This window comes from Triticum aestivum, chromosome 6D (assembly GCF_018294505.1).
Source record: "Triticum aestivum cultivar Chinese Spring chromosome 6D, IWGSC CS RefSeq v2.1, whole genome shotgun sequence".
Taxonomy (NCBI): Eukaryota; Viridiplantae; Streptophyta; class Magnoliopsida; order Poales; family Poaceae; genus Triticum; species Triticum aestivum.
In genome coordinates this window covers 29665977-29683754 of record NC_057811.1, presented here as the reverse complement: position 1 = coordinate 29683754, position 17778 = coordinate 29665977, and positions in this window count along the sequence as shown.

The window sequence follows — 17778 nt, the reverse complement described above, 5'->3', positions numbered from 1 at the left end:
CACTTTGATGGCAAGTCTATAAACGAATTTCCGGTGAAGTCTCCTGTGCTAAATTTAGAAGACATTGAATGGAAAAACCTTGTTATGCACTGGTCTCGTTCCCAGGATGAGGTACTGTCTATGAAATCACATGACAATTTGAACTTCTACTTTTCCGCATGTGCCTTACGGATCTTTTTTGCAGGAAATCTGCTCGAAGAAGAATTCCGGTTTGACAAGAACGACAGGATATCGCAAATATGCTGCCCGCTGCTTTGCTCTTGTTAGTACATGTTGTCCTGTATCACTGTACTTGCATACATACCTGGTTCATTATGTGACAGCAGTATGCATGATAGCTTGCTTATCAATTGTTCGCTCCAAATTATCTGATCTGTATGAATGGTTACATTAGTGTAGAATATATCCAATGCCAATGTTTTTTAGCTCTGCATTGTTCTTGTAAGTACATGCTGTCCTTTATCAGTGTACTTATAATGACAGGTAGTTGTTCATGTACCATCACTCTGCAGCTTATTTTCCTTTGCCCTCCATTTTCTACACATCAGATCTATATTTACTCTTACCATAAGGTTGGTACTGAAGAAGTTTAGCTGTGCATTGCTCTTGGCTGTACCTTTTGCCTGTATCGCTGCACTTACATTTATAGCTACTTGGTTATGTAGCATCACTCTTCATCTTATCTTAAATATTCTCCATTTTTTCGTATATTATCACATCTATATTTACTCTTAACAAAATGTAGAATAAAGGCAATGCTTTTGAAGAAGATTCTGTGGTAAACTTCTTGAATTGCCCCCCCATCAGCATGGACAAGGCCTTTATAGAGCCTGTCTTCACCAATAATGTAAGTTTGTCCATCTCAAGCCTTCAAACTTTGTTGTATATATTTGGTTAGGCATGACTGCAACAGCTGTTTATTTTTGGTGTTTGCATCAAATTGCTTGTTTAAAGTTTATTATGTAGTTCATAAACAAAAGTTTGTCCTTTCTCAATTTAAGTTTTCAGTTGTACAACCAAGTTCCTTCTTCATACCATGTAAATTAAACTATACAGAGCAAGTGATCTTCTTTTGCACTGCATGTATGCTTCTGTTCTTCATCCGTAATCCAGTGGTGTGGTGAACCTACCCACTACAGCACAATGTCATATTCTGCAATGTCTTAACTATGAACAATGTCATATCATTCTACTATTATTTAAACCGTCTCTTTATTTGCCAATCTGAAATGGTATAAATTGACAGCACACTAACCATTGATACTTATGAGTTCTTGATCTGTAATCCAGTGGTGTCGTGAAGCTGCCAACTCCTTCACAATGTCATTTCCTGCCATGTCTTGACCTGAACAATACCATATTGTGTTAATGCAATTTTAAACTGTGTCACTTTATTCGTCAGTAAGAAATGTGATGAATTGTTAGCACTGATACTTTTATGTGCAAAACCTGTCATCTGTCTGCTTGTTTATCTTTCAGAGTGAGGAAGATATAAGTGTTGAACAAGCGCAGTCTCATCATCTTGCTCAGCTGCTTGCGCTGCAGCTCCCCAGCAGGGCTAACCTTTCTTGAACTCTATTGAAGTGCTGTCGGTTTTGTATATTATTTTGTCGGCGTGTTTATTTGCACTGGTGGCGATCTTTGATGCCCAGTGTATGTAATCTGATGTCTGCTTGTGCTTTATTATCATAGTAGCGAACTTTGATGCCCAGTGGATGTAATATGCCGTAATTTCTTTATTGTATAGTCTAGGTTTTTATTATTCACGATGCTGTAGTTATTTTACTGTCTATATATCCTGTCTTCGCAGTAAACCGGCCAAACCGTAAAATTAAGGTACATAATCGGGCCGTCATGCAATCACGATGTAGGTTGGGCCTGAAACGTGCCGAACAGCTCACGGGCTGGCAGCAGCCCGAAATGAACCCCGGCCCATGATTGTGCGAATCAAATCATGGGATTTTAACAGGCCAAAATTGTCTCGGTCCTTGTTTGGCCCAATTAGATATTGGCTGCGAGCAGGCCAGATGCAAACCGGGCCGTAGTTAGGCCCAACTATAGGACGGGCTTTTAACAAGCCGAAATTAATATAGGGCCGAAATGTTAAACGGGCCTTTAACAGGACAAAACTAATATCAGGCCGAATTACTAAGTGGGCCTTTAGCAAGTGGGCCCAAAAGCATAGTGTCCAGTTGACGGGCCGAATCTAATATGGGCCATAATTGAGCCCAAAGCCTCTTAAAGGGCCAGACCTGATCTGGGCCGTAATTTGGCCCAGAACGTGGTAGGCTTTTAACGAGCCGGATCTCATATGAGCCACTATTAGGCCCGGAGCGTGGCAGGCCATTAATGGACCGGATCAAATATGGGCCGGCATTTGGCCCAAAACATGGCAGCCAGTTAATGGGCCGGCCTACTAGGGTCCTCAAAATCTTGTGGGCCTACAGCTAGGCCGGCCCATTAATGTCGGCGAAATCTCGTGGGCCTTTAGCTGGGCCGGCCCATTATGATCCGGAAGAATCTTGTGGGCCTTTACCTGGGCCGGCCCATTATGGCACACAAAAATCTTGTGGGCCTTTACCTGGGCCAGCCCATTATGGTCCGCAAAATCTTGTGGGCCTTTAGCTAGGCCAGCCCATTATGGCCCGCAAAATCTCGTGGGCCTTTAGCTGGGCCGGCCCATTATGGTCCGCAAAATCCTGTGGGCCTTCAGTTGGGCCGGCCCATTTAAACTTGATGGGCCGGTCCATGTGTCATTGGATGAGTGACACCTGTGCCAACGCGGATCTGACACGTGTCTCCTCCAGCCAATGATGATTTTAACGTGGAAAATCCCCATTGGTCGGGGCTGTTAACGGGTTATCGAATCCAAAACCCGACCCGATAGCTTAACGGCGTTCCGTTACGGTGGATGCCACGTGTCGGTCACCCTTGACGAAAGCACTACTGTGATGCGCGATTTATCGTCATGGAAGTGGACACTTCCGTGATGATAATTTTGGTAATGTCATGGAACACTTCTACGACAGCACAGATATGACTATCTTGACTCTGTCATAAATTTGTCATGGATGTACGTGCATGACAAAAAACGCGACCTACTGTGACAAACACGTATCATCATGGAAGTGTATTTTTTGTAGTGTAAGGACTCGACAAGCATGACTTTGTCCATGTGTCGATCCTTTGTGATCGCAACCTTACCTAGACCCAATACCTGACTTTTGCCTTTGTCAGCGAAGATGATATGCTTTAGATGCGATGGAGATAAGGGAGTATCCATCAATAGATTCTTGTCACCAGTCATGTGATTTGTACATCCACAATCGAGGACCCACTCAGTGGCTTTGGGTTGATCATCCTGTAGATGAATTAGTGCAGCTTATGAACTTCATATACTTCATCAGTGAAGAATATGACATCACAATTCATCAGATCAATTTCATCAAGCAACAGAATAGATAAAGCAGTAGGAGGACTTGAGAAATGAAAGTTCATTTCTTCATGATTAGCCTGCGTCCTTTTAGGCACTCTCAGGTCTCCAGCAAATTCTTCAGACGTTTGAGCACGTCTGGAGACCTGACCCTGCAGAAGAGATTAGTTCTTTTTCTTCACCACCTACATCTGAAGGGGTGGCAAAGAGTTCATCACTCTGCGAGCTCCATATGAGAAAGGTGGCATAGAAGCCAGCCCATTTCGTTTCACATAAGAGGAGTTAGGATAAGCATATGAATAAGCAGAGAAATTCTTCGAGGACTTATGAACATAATGGTTAGAAGAATAATGCTCATATTCATAGCCCTTAGCTCTTCCCTGCGAGACAGAGTTGTTAGCACGATAATGATCATATGAGGACTTTGATCCTTTTGAGGAATTTGATCCACGTGAGGAATTTGGTCCGTATGAGGACTTGGATCCATATGAAGAATTTGATCTGGGGTTCCTATTCTTCACAGGTGGTGTCATGAGGACATTCACCTGAAGACTTTCAAGGAAACTTTTGGGAACCCAGATTTTCTTCATAGGGGAACCATTCCTGCAGTTAGTGCCAACATATCTAGCAAATACTTCACCATTCTGATTTTTTAACAGTTTATAGTTGGAGTCAAATGACTCATCAGAAGAATGAGGAGATTCACATGTAAATCCAGATAAATTGGATGGATCAACTGGAGGTCCCTTTGCAGCAACCCATGAAGTTTTGGGGTACTGCTCAGGCTTCCAATATGTACCATCAGCATTGAGTTTCCTCTCAAAGGCAATACCCTCTTTCCTAGGGTTCCTGTTGAGGATCTGCTTTTTAAGCACATCACAAAGAGTCTGATGCCGTTTGAGGCTTTTGTACATGCCTGTCATGTACAATTCCTTCAGCCCTGCATCATCAGTGATACTAGCAATGTCCTCGGATGAGGAATTAGTGATAGCAGAGGCGGGTGAAGAATTTGTAACATTAGAAGCATTTGAACATTTAGGTGAAGAATTAGCAGATTCACGTTCAATGCATTTCAAACATGGAGGAACAAATTCTTCCTGAGCAGCGCTGATTTGTTGAGCAAGTAATGAATCGTGCTCCTTCTGAAGATCTTCATAACTCACTCTTAGCTTTTCAAGATCTTGCTTTCTTTGAAGAAATTCATAAGAAAGCTTCTCATGATCAGATAAGAGAGTGTTATGATGACCTTGAAGGGTGTCAAACTTAGACTGAAGTCTCTGAAGACTTTCAGCCAAAGCTTTCGACTGATCCATTTCTTCACCCAACATATCATCGCTCTTATTTAGCATGTATTGAACTTTTTCCAAAGCTCTTTGTTGTTTAGAGGCAAGGGAAGCAAGTTTGACATAACTGGGTCCAAATTCATCACCAGATTCTTCATCACTGGACTCAGATAGGTAGCATTCAGTTACCTTAGCACCTTTTGCCATAAGGCATGGAGTAGAGGATGATGATTCTGGTTCGAATGTCATCGATTTGAGAGATTCCTTGAAATCCTCAAACCAGGGATTCATGATGGGTTCGATGACCTTCGTAGACCTCAAAGAGACGGTCCCAGATAAGCTTCGCATGATCGAGATGCATGACGTTCCTGAACTGATTTTGAGACAGACAGGAGCAGATGACGTCCTTCGCCGTGAGGTTGAAAAGAGTGTACTTGCGAATGTCATCAGCTTCCGCCATCTTGCACAGATCGGTAAGACCAATATCAGTGACGGTCCACAGCTCGCTGTTCATCGCCATGAGGCGCTTCTTCATCATGGCCTTCCACTTGGGATACTCGTGATCGTCAAAGATGGGGCATGACATAGTCTTCATTCCTGTGGTCGACATAACTAAAACTCCGGGCGGTTAAACCAAAATCACACAGAACAAGGGAGTACCTCGCTCTGATACCAATTGAAAGTGCGTTATATCGACTAGAGGGGTGTGAATAGGCAATTTTTATGAATTCTTCACTGAGGAATTTGCCGGTGAGGAAATTCCTTAGCGAAGAACTACTTGCAGCGGAATAAGTACTCAAAAGTAAACATAAAAGAATACAAGCATGGTCATCATGATGAAATGAAAACAAGCACAGAGTATTGAAAGCGTAAACACAGGATAACACAGGATGAAGACAAACAGACTGAAGAAATTGAACTGTGGAAATTGAGAAAGTCTTCAGTCAAAGTCTTCAAACACAGATATGAAAAGCACACAACACAGTAATGAGGAAATGAAAGAGTTGAGGAAATAGAACCAGTAAGCTTGGTGAAGACAATGATTTGGTAGACTAGTTCCAACTGTTGTCTCAGTTGTACATCTGGTTGGAGCGGCTAGGTATTTAAACCTGAGGACACACAGTCCCGGACACACAGTCCTCACCGTATTCTCCTTGAGCTAAGGTCACACAGACCTCGCCCAATCACTCGTGGTAAGTCCTCAGGTGACTTCCGAACCTTCACAAACTCGGTCACTCGGCGACCCACAATTCCTCTTGGATGCTCTAGACCATGACGCCTAACTGTCTGGAAGAAGCACAGTCTTCAAAGGTAACAAGCGTCGGATCCACGCTGGATCAATCTCTTCAGTGATGCTCAATCACTTTGGGTTTGTAGGTGTTTGGGTTTGGGTTTTCCTCACTTGATGATTTTCGCTCAAAGTCCTCGGAGGATGGGATGCTCTCAAATGACAAGTGTCAGTTTCTCTCGGAGCAGCCAACCAGCTAGTGGTTGTAGGGGGCGGCTATTTATAGCCTAGGGAGCAACCCGACATGATAAGACATAAATGCCCTTCAATGATATGACCGTTAGGTGGGTAGATATTTTGGGACAGCTGGCGCATAGGACAGCAACGGTCAGAAATTTGAGTATCAAATTCCTCAGGGCTATCATGTTCCTCACTGTGTAGGCAATCCGCACTGGCGAATTCCTAACTCCTCAGTCAGAACAAATTCCTCAGCGACCAGAAGAACTTCGTCTCTGTCACTGAAGAAATTGACTGAACTGTATGAGATTTCCAATGGCTTCACTCGAAGGGATTGGTAGGTGTAGGATTTTGAGTTGAGCATCACATGGAAATTTTTCCTTAGTATTTCCTCGACCCCCTTTAACAGTACGGTGCTTCCTATGACTCAAGAAAGAGAAAATGAAACTATGAAAACAAAAGTCTTCACGCTTCATGTTCCTTGAATGAATACTAAGTGTTCAAGGTCACACCAATTTCTTCACTTTCAAAGTCTTCAGAAAGTCTTCAGAAATCCAAAGTCTTCAGTCGAAGAACTTCATTTTTAGGGGTCGACTTTCTCTGTAAATATCAAACTCCTCATAGACTTATAGACCTGTGTATACTCATAAACACATTAGTCCCTTAACCTATAAGTCTTCAATACACCAAAATCACTAAGGGGCACTAGATGCACTTACAAAGACTGAAGAACAGCTAGCCGATATCTTCACAAAGCCCTTGGATGAGAAGATATTTAGCAAGTTGCGGTGTGAGCTAAATATCTTAGAATCTTCAAATGTTCTTTGAATAGGACACTCATCCTAACACGTATGCATAAATTGATGACTTAGATGTGCAACACATGAAGAAACGTTTTTCTTCAATCAATGAAGACTAACAATCTAAGTGTGAAGAAATTAACGAAGAATTTGATTCTCAGAACCCTACGACAATTGTACGCGGTGTCTGAAATCATCATTCTTATACGGTGGGTCACGCCACCACCAAAGTTGAAAATCTTCAATTTGAGTTTCTCCTCAGTATTGAAATTCCTCGGTTGTTCATTTTCTTTAACTTTGCATTGTCTCCACCTTTTCCATCATTTTTCTTCATTGGCTATATATGTATATGTATATATATATATATATATATATATATATATATATATATGTGTGTGTGTGTGTGTGTGTGTATATATATGAGTTTATGTCCTCTACAGCATTCACTTATTGCTATTTCTTCAAGTTGTTTTTCCTGCTAAGTGAATGTGATCGGACCCTTCCCCCTCTATGCTAAACTCAACCCATTCTATTCACAAATTCTTCATGTGCGTTTTATTTTAAACTCGTTCAAAATATTCACTGTGTCCTTGTCAGCTGAAGAATTTGCGAACGCAACGTTAAAACTTATCTTATCCAAAAATTTCGGTTTTGCCGCTCAAACTGTTCTGAATCCCACGAAAACACTTATCTATTCACCCACGATCTCACACAATCTCCACTTCTCAGTACGTGGGTGACACATGTCAAGCGAATGAGAAGGGTCAGGGGCACGTTCGTCCAATTTCTTTGGGCGAACAGTTTTTCACCGTGGCTATAAATACCCCTCCCCTTCCTCACTTCTCTTTTACTCCGCTCGATCTCACTCCCGCTCGAGCTTATCAAACCCTAGCGCCGCCACTACTTCATCGTCGCCGGTGAGGAAGAGCTTCACTGCCTCGACCTCGTCGCCGTCGTACTCGCGCCGGCAGCGGATTTCTTCACTCCGCCGCCGCCGTAGCTGTCTTCCTCAGCCGAGTTAGGGCGTGGAAGATCTGCACTGACGAACTTCACATCTCCACTTCCCAGTTCGTCGTGTTCTTCGTCCAGGGTAATTAAAAGTTACTTTTACTGCCCTCTTTGATTCAAATGATTTCTACAAAATCCTCAAAGGTGTTTTTCTTCAAATCTTCACACACTAAACACCTCACATGTCATCTGTTCTTGATTCATTTCTCTAAGCTGTGTTTTTCTTCAAGATTCCTCAATTTTGTGGATTCTCAATCTATACAACTCTGGAACCTAAGACAAAGAACTCTTAGTGAAATTCTTCAAGACTCATCTGGTCAAATTTCTCAAACTTGTTCTTTTAACAAAACCTTCTGAGAACGCATATGACCTCTCCAAATTCCTCGCAACTATACTCTGTTCACAGCTACTCATGTCCGCTGCTGAATCACTAGGTTCTCATCAACTTAACTCATTTGCAGCATTCCTCGAAGAAAAGTTGCATACTTCTTCAGAGAATTCCATTGTTCAAATTCCTCATCTGAAGAAAATGGTTGATGGAAAGAAGCCACAGAAAGGAGGAAAGAGGCCTAAAATCAATACTGCCTTTGAGATCCCCGATGACATATACAAAGATTATTGCACTCCTGATGAGGCCAAGTTCGGAAAAGAGGACAAAAATCAGCGCAAGGTGCGCATACAGAGGATAGAAAGGAGATGGGCAAGAGAGTGGAGGGAGTACAGGTATGTTACTCCCAAGTACATGAAGAAATTCGCACTCAATCCTCCATGCCCAAGACCTCCATTGGCACCTGGCCAAGAAGCAGATCCCACCAGCCTCAAGCGCGGTGAGGATTATCCTGATGAATGGGCCAAGCGCCAGGCCAAGTTGGCCAGACAAGCAAGAGAAGCAGTGAGGAAATTCAACGAATACTCTGCTGCTGCTGCTGCCACTGCTGAGGCCTCTGCTAACAAGCCGAATAAGGCCATGGCAAAGAAGCCTGCGCATAAGCCAAGTGCTTCACCTTCAATGCCCTCAAGGCCAAGTTCCTCAGCAATGCCCTCACGGCCAGATTTCTCAAAGCCTTCACGGCCAACTCCTCAAACTGCTCCTGCTCCTCCAAAGTCCTCGGCTCCTCCGCCAAAGTCTTTGGCTGCTCCGACCAAATCCTCAGCACCAGTGCATCTCGCCACGTGCCAAAGGACTACTGGCATATCTATTGCCTCATAAGCCTCTGCAAGTTCCTCAGCTGCTCCAAGTTCCTCAGTTGGCCCCTCTCTGCTGAAGAAAAAGGCCGCTGCTGGACGAGGTCATCGACCAAGTCCTCACAAGAAGCAGGTCACCTTCCACGTGCCCTCTGATGACATGAGGTTGATGATGAAGAACTAGCCGAAATCATCAGAGACAGACAAGTCAAGGCCGCTAGAGCCAAATGAAGCAAAGTGCCACTGCTTTTGGATCCGAAGCTGATCCTAGACTTCATCGATCTCTGGCACAAGGATCCCAACACACCTTTGCCTGAGATGAACCTCACACCTGGTCAAAGTCATGTTCTGACTGCCTTCATTGAAGAAGAGAAATGGAAATTTGAGAAGGCAAGGCAGCTGAAGAAAGCTCAGTACAGGAAGGAGCGCTTCCTGAAGAAAAACGTTGTCTCTATGACAACTGAAGAACTAGTGAAGATCCAGGCTGAAATCAAAGGCCTCGGCGATGACTTCAATGCTTACTATGCTGATTGGCAAGGAGCCAAGGTCAGGTTTGTAAAACTGACTGAGAAATTCACTTCAAAGGTTGCAGCTCCATTGCAGCCAGAAATTCCTCAAGCCGAAGCATCTGCTCAACCAACAGAAGAGCACGCCAGCACCGCTGATGAAAATCAGGCTGCTGAAGAAAATTTGAGTTCCAGGGCTGATGACTGCATTCCAGCCGCTGAAGAAATTGCCAGGGCATCCACTAGTGGTGCGCCTGAAGAAAATGAAGAAGTCAGGGCAACTGCATCAGTTGTGCCTGAAGAAATTCAACCAAATTCCTCTGCTCCTCCTGTGCCTACCCCAACTCCAATCCTTCCATCTGCATCAGATGTGAAGAAGACCAAGGCTGCAGAGCGTGCAGCTGTGAAGAAAAGGAAGGCATCAACTTCATCAGATTCTTCAGCCCCAAAGAAGATGAAGCCATTGACTAGCTCATTTGACAACCCAATTGATGTTGTTCCTATCTCAACCATGCCATCAAAGGACCTTGTTCCTTTTGATGAAGATTATGTGATTCCAAGTGAATCCGATGAAGACATTCCCTCTACTACTTCCTCAGAGCAGATGGATGAAGAAATTGAAGCGGACGCAATCCCTTCAACTCCAATTGTCTTCTCGCCCATGCCTCAGTTCACTGCTGGAGAGGCCGGCGTTGAGGAATTGGATGAACAAAATTCTGACGTGGACATTGGGAGTACTACTCCATTGATGAATGATGACTTTTGGGATAGTTAGCATCCCAACTCTCCTCTGTTCACGCCATTGCAACAAATCCCTCAGTCCCCAGCACATACTGTTCCATTGGGCTCTGAAGAAACTCACCCCCACTCCGTCTGTACATGAAGAAATTCCAGCCACTAGTGCTGAAGAAACTGCTGCTGCTGAATCACTGCAGACACAGACTGCCACTGAAGAGGAACCAGAAATTCCTCAGCCTGAAGAACCTGAGATTGCGATTCCTGAGGTTGTGATGCAACTGACTGACACTCCTCAACCCAAGCCAAAGGATCCATTCTCAAGGAAGCAAAAATTCAAGACTAATGATTTCTTCGGCGAGCATGTATTCTTCACTGATTACAACCCCTATGACTCTGCTCGCATTAGGAAGAGGCGTTTCTGAACTGCCAGCCAGGCAAATTTATATTCCTCAGTGTTGTTCAACAAAGACAAAGTCTTCGATCATGAGCACATTCCTCACGTGGATATGGAATCTCTGCCGTGCTTCGTGCCAGTCCTCAGTGTTCTTCATGACGTTGGACTGTTAAATTTCTGCACTGACATATGTGATTGGAATGAAGAACTCGTTCTTCAATTCTATGCAACGCTGCACATCACCGGAGACTCTGAAGATGTGAATTCATGGGTGCTGGACTGGATGACTGAAAACACTCACTACAAAGCACCAGCTACTGAATTGCTTCGTGCATTGCCTCTCAGTCCTCCCCTTGAAGATGCTCGTTGCATGTACCTAGAGCCTGAGCTTACAGATCACTATATGCAAGTGCTGATGAAGCCATTGACGCCAGGTCAGGCCCCAAGAACCAAATTCCTCGTGAAGGAATTGCTATATGTGCCTCGGACTGTCTATCGCATTCTGTCGAAGACATTGAGTCCTATCAAGGGCCACGACTCGAATGAAGAAGAAGTCGTTGGCATCATGAAGAATCTGCTTTTCAATATCATTCATGGCGTTCCCGTCAACTTCCATGATTTCTTCATGAGGACTCTGGCCAATGTCGCTATGTCACCGTTTGAGTTGAAGCCTTATGCTCCGTGGATTATGAGATTCATCAGAACAAGGTCTTCACTCAACTACAAAGCTGATACACTGAACCATTGCAGCTACTTGCCCCCGATTGAAGTCCTCAAACGGACATTTTCCTCAGCTGATGACAAGGGCAAGGCTTCTGATGTTATTGATGAAGGCATTCGTCCATTGGATGGTCAATTTCGCAAAGCTGCATCCTACTCCACCAATGATGACTCTGCCACCCATGATTCTGCCGCCAACGCACCCAAGCAAAATCCTCAAGGCACAGCTCCCAGGGTGATGACTGATCGTGAGCTTCTCCTCAGTCTTCACCAGAAGGTTGATCGCAATCACAAATGGGTTAAGCGTCAGTTTGGTTCAATTCTTCACAACATGACTGCTACCCACAATGCAGTGAAGAAAAACCATTACTACCTCCATGAAACCTTCAACCTTACCTGGGCTGTTCTGTCTCACATTTATAGTAAAGAAGATCTGAAGAAAATGGGTCTCAAGGAAGATTTTGACTGGTCTGCTCCTCCACCGAAGAAATACAAGAAGGTCAAGGTTCCTTCCTTGGTAGCAAGCTCCTATTCTTCATCGCGCGACACCGACGAGCATGAAGACTTGGACGACACTGCGGCAGGCCCTACATCAACAATCGACCCCAACAACGCTGGCGCTCCTTCATCAACTTGATATTCTTCAGGGGTGTTAGTCCTCAGTTTCGATCCTTTTGGTCATTCGATGACAAAGGGGGGGAAATTTGAGTTAGTCTTCAAGCGGGTCTATCCTATATGGGCGTTTTTTTCTTAAGTTACAACTCTCGTTCTTCTGATGACTTTGCTGGATCGAGTTGTAAACTTAAACTCTATGGTGGCCTGGTACTTTTGCTGTGGCTTTTCTGCATGCTTATTCCTCATTAATGTTTATGCACGCATGCTGAATTGCATCAGTCACGATATTTCATCATGCATTTCAAATTCTTCATACATTATGTTGAATGCGTGTATGAATTACAAGATATAGGGGGAGATCTCCATGATTTTACTCTTCAAGTGTGCATTGCTTCAAAAGCAAATTCCTCACTATGCACATCTTCAGGGGGAGTTCTTCTATATCTTGCAATCAAATTCCTTAATATCAGTATTTACACTTCATATGTTTATCCCCGTTGAAAACTTAACCTATATTGTCATCAATCACCAAAAAGGGGGGAGATTGTAAGTGCATCTAGTGCCCCTTAGTGATTTTGGTGTATTGAAGACTTATAGGTTAAGGGACTAGTGTGTTTATGAGTATACACAGGTCTATAAGTCTATGAGGAGTTTGATATTTACAGAGAAAGTTGACCCCTAAAAATGAAGTTCTTCGTTTGAAGACTTTGGATTTCTGAACACTTTCTGAAGACTTTGAAAGTGAAGAAATTGGTGTGACCTTGAAGACTTGGTATTCATTCGAGGAACATGAAGCGTGAAGACTTTTGTTTTCGTAGTTTTATTTTCTCTTTCTTGAGTCATAGGAAACACCGTACTGTTAAAGGGGGTCGAGGAAATAATAAGGAAAAAATTCCATGTGATGCTCAACTCAAAATCCTACACCTACCAATCCCTTCGAGTGAAGCCATTGGAAATCTCATACAGTTCAGTCATATTCTTCAGTGACACAGACGAAGTTCTTCTGTTCTCTGAGGAATTTGTTCTGACTGAGGAGTTAGGAATTCGCCAGTGCGGATTGCCTACACAGTGAGGAACATGATAGCCCTGAGGAATTTGAGCCTCAAATATCCGACCGTTGTTGTGCTATGCGCCAGCTGTCCCAAAATATCTACCCACCTAACGGTCATATCATTGAAGGGCATTTATGTCTTATCATGTCGGGCTGCTTCCTAGGATATAAATAGCCGCCCCCTACAACCACTAGCTGGTTGGCTGCTCCGAGAGAAACTGACACTTGTCATTTGAGAGCATCCCATCCTCCGAGGACTTTGAGCGAAAATCATCAAGTGAGGAAAACCCAAACCCAAACACCTACAAACCCAAAGTGATTCAGCATCACTGAAGAGATTGATCCTACATGGATCCGACGCTTGTTACCTTTGAAGATTGTGCTTCTTCCAGACGGTTAGGCATCATGGTCTAGAGCATCCAAGAGGAATTATGGAACACCGAGTGACCGAGTTTGTGAAGGTTCGGAAGTCACATGAAGACTTACCACGAGTGATTGGGCGAGGTCTGTGTGACCTTAGCTCAAGGAGAATACGGTGAGGACTGTGTGTCCGGGACTGTGTGTCCTCAGGTTTAAATACCTAGCTGCTCCAACCAGATGTACAACTGAGACAGCAGTTGGAACTGGTCTACCAAATCATTGTCTTCACCAAGCTTACTGGTTCTATTTCCTCAACTCTTTCATTTCCTCATAACTGTGTTGTACGCTTGTTCATATCTGTGTTTGAAGACTTTGACTGAAGACTTTCTCAATTTCCTTAGTTCAATTTCTTCAGTCTGTTTGTCTTCATCCTGTGTTATCATGTGTTTACGCTTTCTGTACTCTATGCCTGTCTTCATTTCATCATGATGACCATGCTTGTGTTCTGTTATGTTTACTTCTGAGTACTTATTCCGCTGCAAGTAGTTCTTCGCTAAGGAATTTCCTCACCCGCAAATTCCTCAGTGAAGAATTTATAAAAATCGCCTATTCACCCCCCCCCCCTCTAGTCGATATAACGCACTTTCAAGTTCACTACAAATTATATCGTTTAACAAATAAAAACTCAAGTTTCATCACCATTCCCGGCCTCGCTCTTGAGCCTCCATAGGTGCTCCACCAGATCGTGTTGCAGTTCTTGATGCACCTGTGGGTCTCGGATCTCTTGACGCATATTGAGGTAGTCAGTCCAGTTTGCCGGTAGCTGATGATCAACTTGGGCAAGTGGACGCTGCCTGTGGTATGGTTCAGTGTCAAACACTGGCTCTTCCTACTCGCTCTCAATGATCATGTTGTGCAAGATGACACAGCAAGTCATGATCTCCCACATTTGATCTTTCGACCAGGTCTGAGCAGGGAACCGGACAACAGCAAATCGAGATTGGAGCACACCAAATGCCCACTCGACATCCTTCCTGCAAGCCTCCTGAATCTTCGCAAACCAGGCGTTCTTGCCTCCTGCCACAGGGTTTGAGATGGTCTTCACAAATGTTGACCATCTCGGATAGATGCCATCAACTAGATAGTAACCCTTGTTGTACTGCCGTCCATTGACCTCGAAGTTCACCGGAGGAGAATGACCTTCAACAAGCTTGGCAAAGACTGGGGAGCACTGCAGGACGTTGATGTCATTGTGAGTTCCTGGCATCCCAAAGAAAGAGTGTCAAATCCAGAGGTCCTGTGTGGCCACTGCCTCAAGCACCACACTGCAACCACCTTTGGCACCTTTGTACAACCCCTGCCAAGCAAATGGACAGTTCTTCCATTTCCAATGCATGCAGCCGATGCTTCCAAGCATCCCAGGAAATCCTCTTGCTTCATTCTGTGCTAGGATCCGAGCAGTGTCTTCCGCATTGGGTGTTCGCAAGTACTGCGGTCCAAACACTGCCACCACTGCCCTACAGAACTTGTAGAAACACTCAATGGTGGTGGACTCGGCCATGCGCCCATAGTCGTCGAGTGAATCACCGGGAGCTCCGTATGCAAGCATCCTCATAGGTGTCATGCAATTCTGGATCGAGGTGAATCCAAGTGTGCCGGTGCAATCCTTCTTGCACTTGAAGTAGCTGTCAAACTCCCGGATGGAATTCACAATCCGAAGGAAAAGCTTTCGGCTCGTCCAATAACGGCGCCGAAATATTTTCTCACCGTGCAATGGAGCGTCGGCGAAGTAGTCCGAGTAGAGCATGCAGTAGCCTTCCAGACGATGCCGGTTCTTTGCTTTCACCCGCCCAAGCGTCGAGCCACCTCGCCGCGGCTTCTCACTGCTCGCGAGCAGGCCGGCGAGGGCGGCGAGCACCATGAGATGCTCCTGCTCCTGGACGTCGAATTCGGCTTCCTCATCCAGCAACGCCGCGAGTGCCTCCTCATCTTCGGAGTGCGTCGCCGGGCCGGGCAATTCACCGAACACCTTGTGGGCGAGGTGGGCGCAAGCCTGCCGGCGTACAGGCCCTGCGCAGCAGGAGCGCCGGAAAAGGTGCCCGGGGCGAAGAGGCTGCCTTGGCGACGCTCCTTTTTCTAGGCTAGAGACAGTCTACCTAGCTGCGGCGGGCGGTGGTCGGCGCCGGGATCGGCAGGGTGACGCAGGGTGGCGGCCGAGCGCGGGGGGAAGGAGGGCGAATCTGGGCGGGTGGATTGACTTTTCGCCTGTCAATGTGGCCCGAGGAACACTTTTCCCTTGCGCCGGAGCCCCCGAGCGCCCCCAGTGCGCTGGGTTCGGCCTGCGAGCGCCGGGCGCAAAAACGGCTCGAGCCGGCGGAATTCGGCGTCCTGGAGGCGCGACTGAGACGTTTTTTCGGCGCCGGCGCAAATAAATCACCTGAGAAGGCCGTCCTGGGGCGCGTTTGGAGATGCTCTGAGGACTGAGAAGCATGCGAGAAAGGTGAAGCCTAGCCTGCCTTGTAATGTTGGCCCAGCCCAATCTGTCGATTGAAAAGGCACATGGCTTTGCTATTAGCTGAGTCGTTAATACAAAGCCGGGCAATCCCCTAAAAAGTATATCCAGGCAAAAAATATCTGCCCCTAAAAAAAGCAAATATCAGCATCAGCGAACTATTTTATATTGATAAATGTTACACATGTGACACGAAGTAACACCGCCTGACATTTTTATAACTAAAATTGCCAAAAAAAACCCAAAAAAAGCCATCCAAACAAAAAGTTGTCATGCTTCACAACTAAAATTGCCATCCTCCGGTAGCTAAAGTTACCATAAAAAATTCAGGGCGGAATTGCTTCATGCCACACGTGAGGCACTTATCAGGCTCCTTGTTTTTTCTAATGTTTCACACATATACTTTGTAAATACTTTTTTAGCCTTTACTAAGTATACGTGTGATGTTTCTACCAAGAAACAAAATGTGTGATTTAATTCTGGGAAAAATACTACACGTGATTTGGTTCATAAAGAGTGAATAAATTATCTAGAAGCATTAAACAGAGCAACAATTGTCCTAAAAAATGCAACAAGTGTCGAATGTCTGAATCAAAATAATTATGTCGTTTAGTTTAGTCAACAAAGACATAAAAGTAATCAAGATTTATTCCAGGTTAGTGATCCGATCAACTGGTAGGTTCCCAGAATGGACAAACTTCGCATTGCCAATCGTACAGATAATGTGATCATCTTTTGCTAGCTTCAGCCTATGATTCAACATCCGGCTCATGCACTTTGGATCATTTGCCGTCTAATAATTAATTAAGATGGTATGTCTGGTTTTCGATGTTAACTGGAGCACCAACGTCAACAGTGCCCTTCTTAGCTCGAGCTTGTATGTGCTCGGTATGAACAGTCAAATCTGAAAGAAAAACAATTCAAAATATTTTGATTTTTTTTACTAACTTTGACAAATGTTTTCAATGTTGCCAACTAAAAAAAATATGCTTTTGAAAATAACATTTTTGAAGCATCGATTAATATATTTTTTGCCACAACTTCCAAGGAAGTCATATCATGATGAACTTGTGCAAGCATTGAAAACATTCGTCAAATTGGGCCACACGAAAGTTCGTCGGCGGCGCGTAGGACGTGCAGCTGGCGTTGTTCTCGTTCGCGGTCGCCTACAACTACGCCTCCGCGGCGGCCTGTTCTTGGCGAGCGGCGGCTTGAGCGTGGGCGGCCTCGCAGATTGCACGATGCTCTGCAATAAAGATTGGGTTCGACGCAGCCATGGCCGCCACTGCCTCCTCGCTCGCGCGCTCGCCATCAATTTGGCCTTCCGTTAGCCGCTCCTGCTCGAGGAGGAACAGGTTGTACCGTTGGAGGAACAGGTTGTACCGTTGTTCCTCCTACGCCTGCAGGAACGCTGACATAGGCACCGGCGCAAACTGCTTATCCTTCATGGCAGCGTTGAGTGCGCCTGCGCATGCTCCATGGTGAAGCCGACATACACATGCGCGGGCTCGTCGAAGTACGTCTCCATCATGGGGTCGTCCTCATCGTCGGAGACCTCAGGCAAGCTGGTCGGCATGCCGGCCTCGATCCACCTGGCACAGCGGGCTCTGCCAGGGGGACCCAAGGGCGGCCACCTCGTGCTTCATCTACGTCGAAAGGCTCTCCCACAAAGTGTTGCTGCCTGCAATCATGGCGGATGTGGTACAAC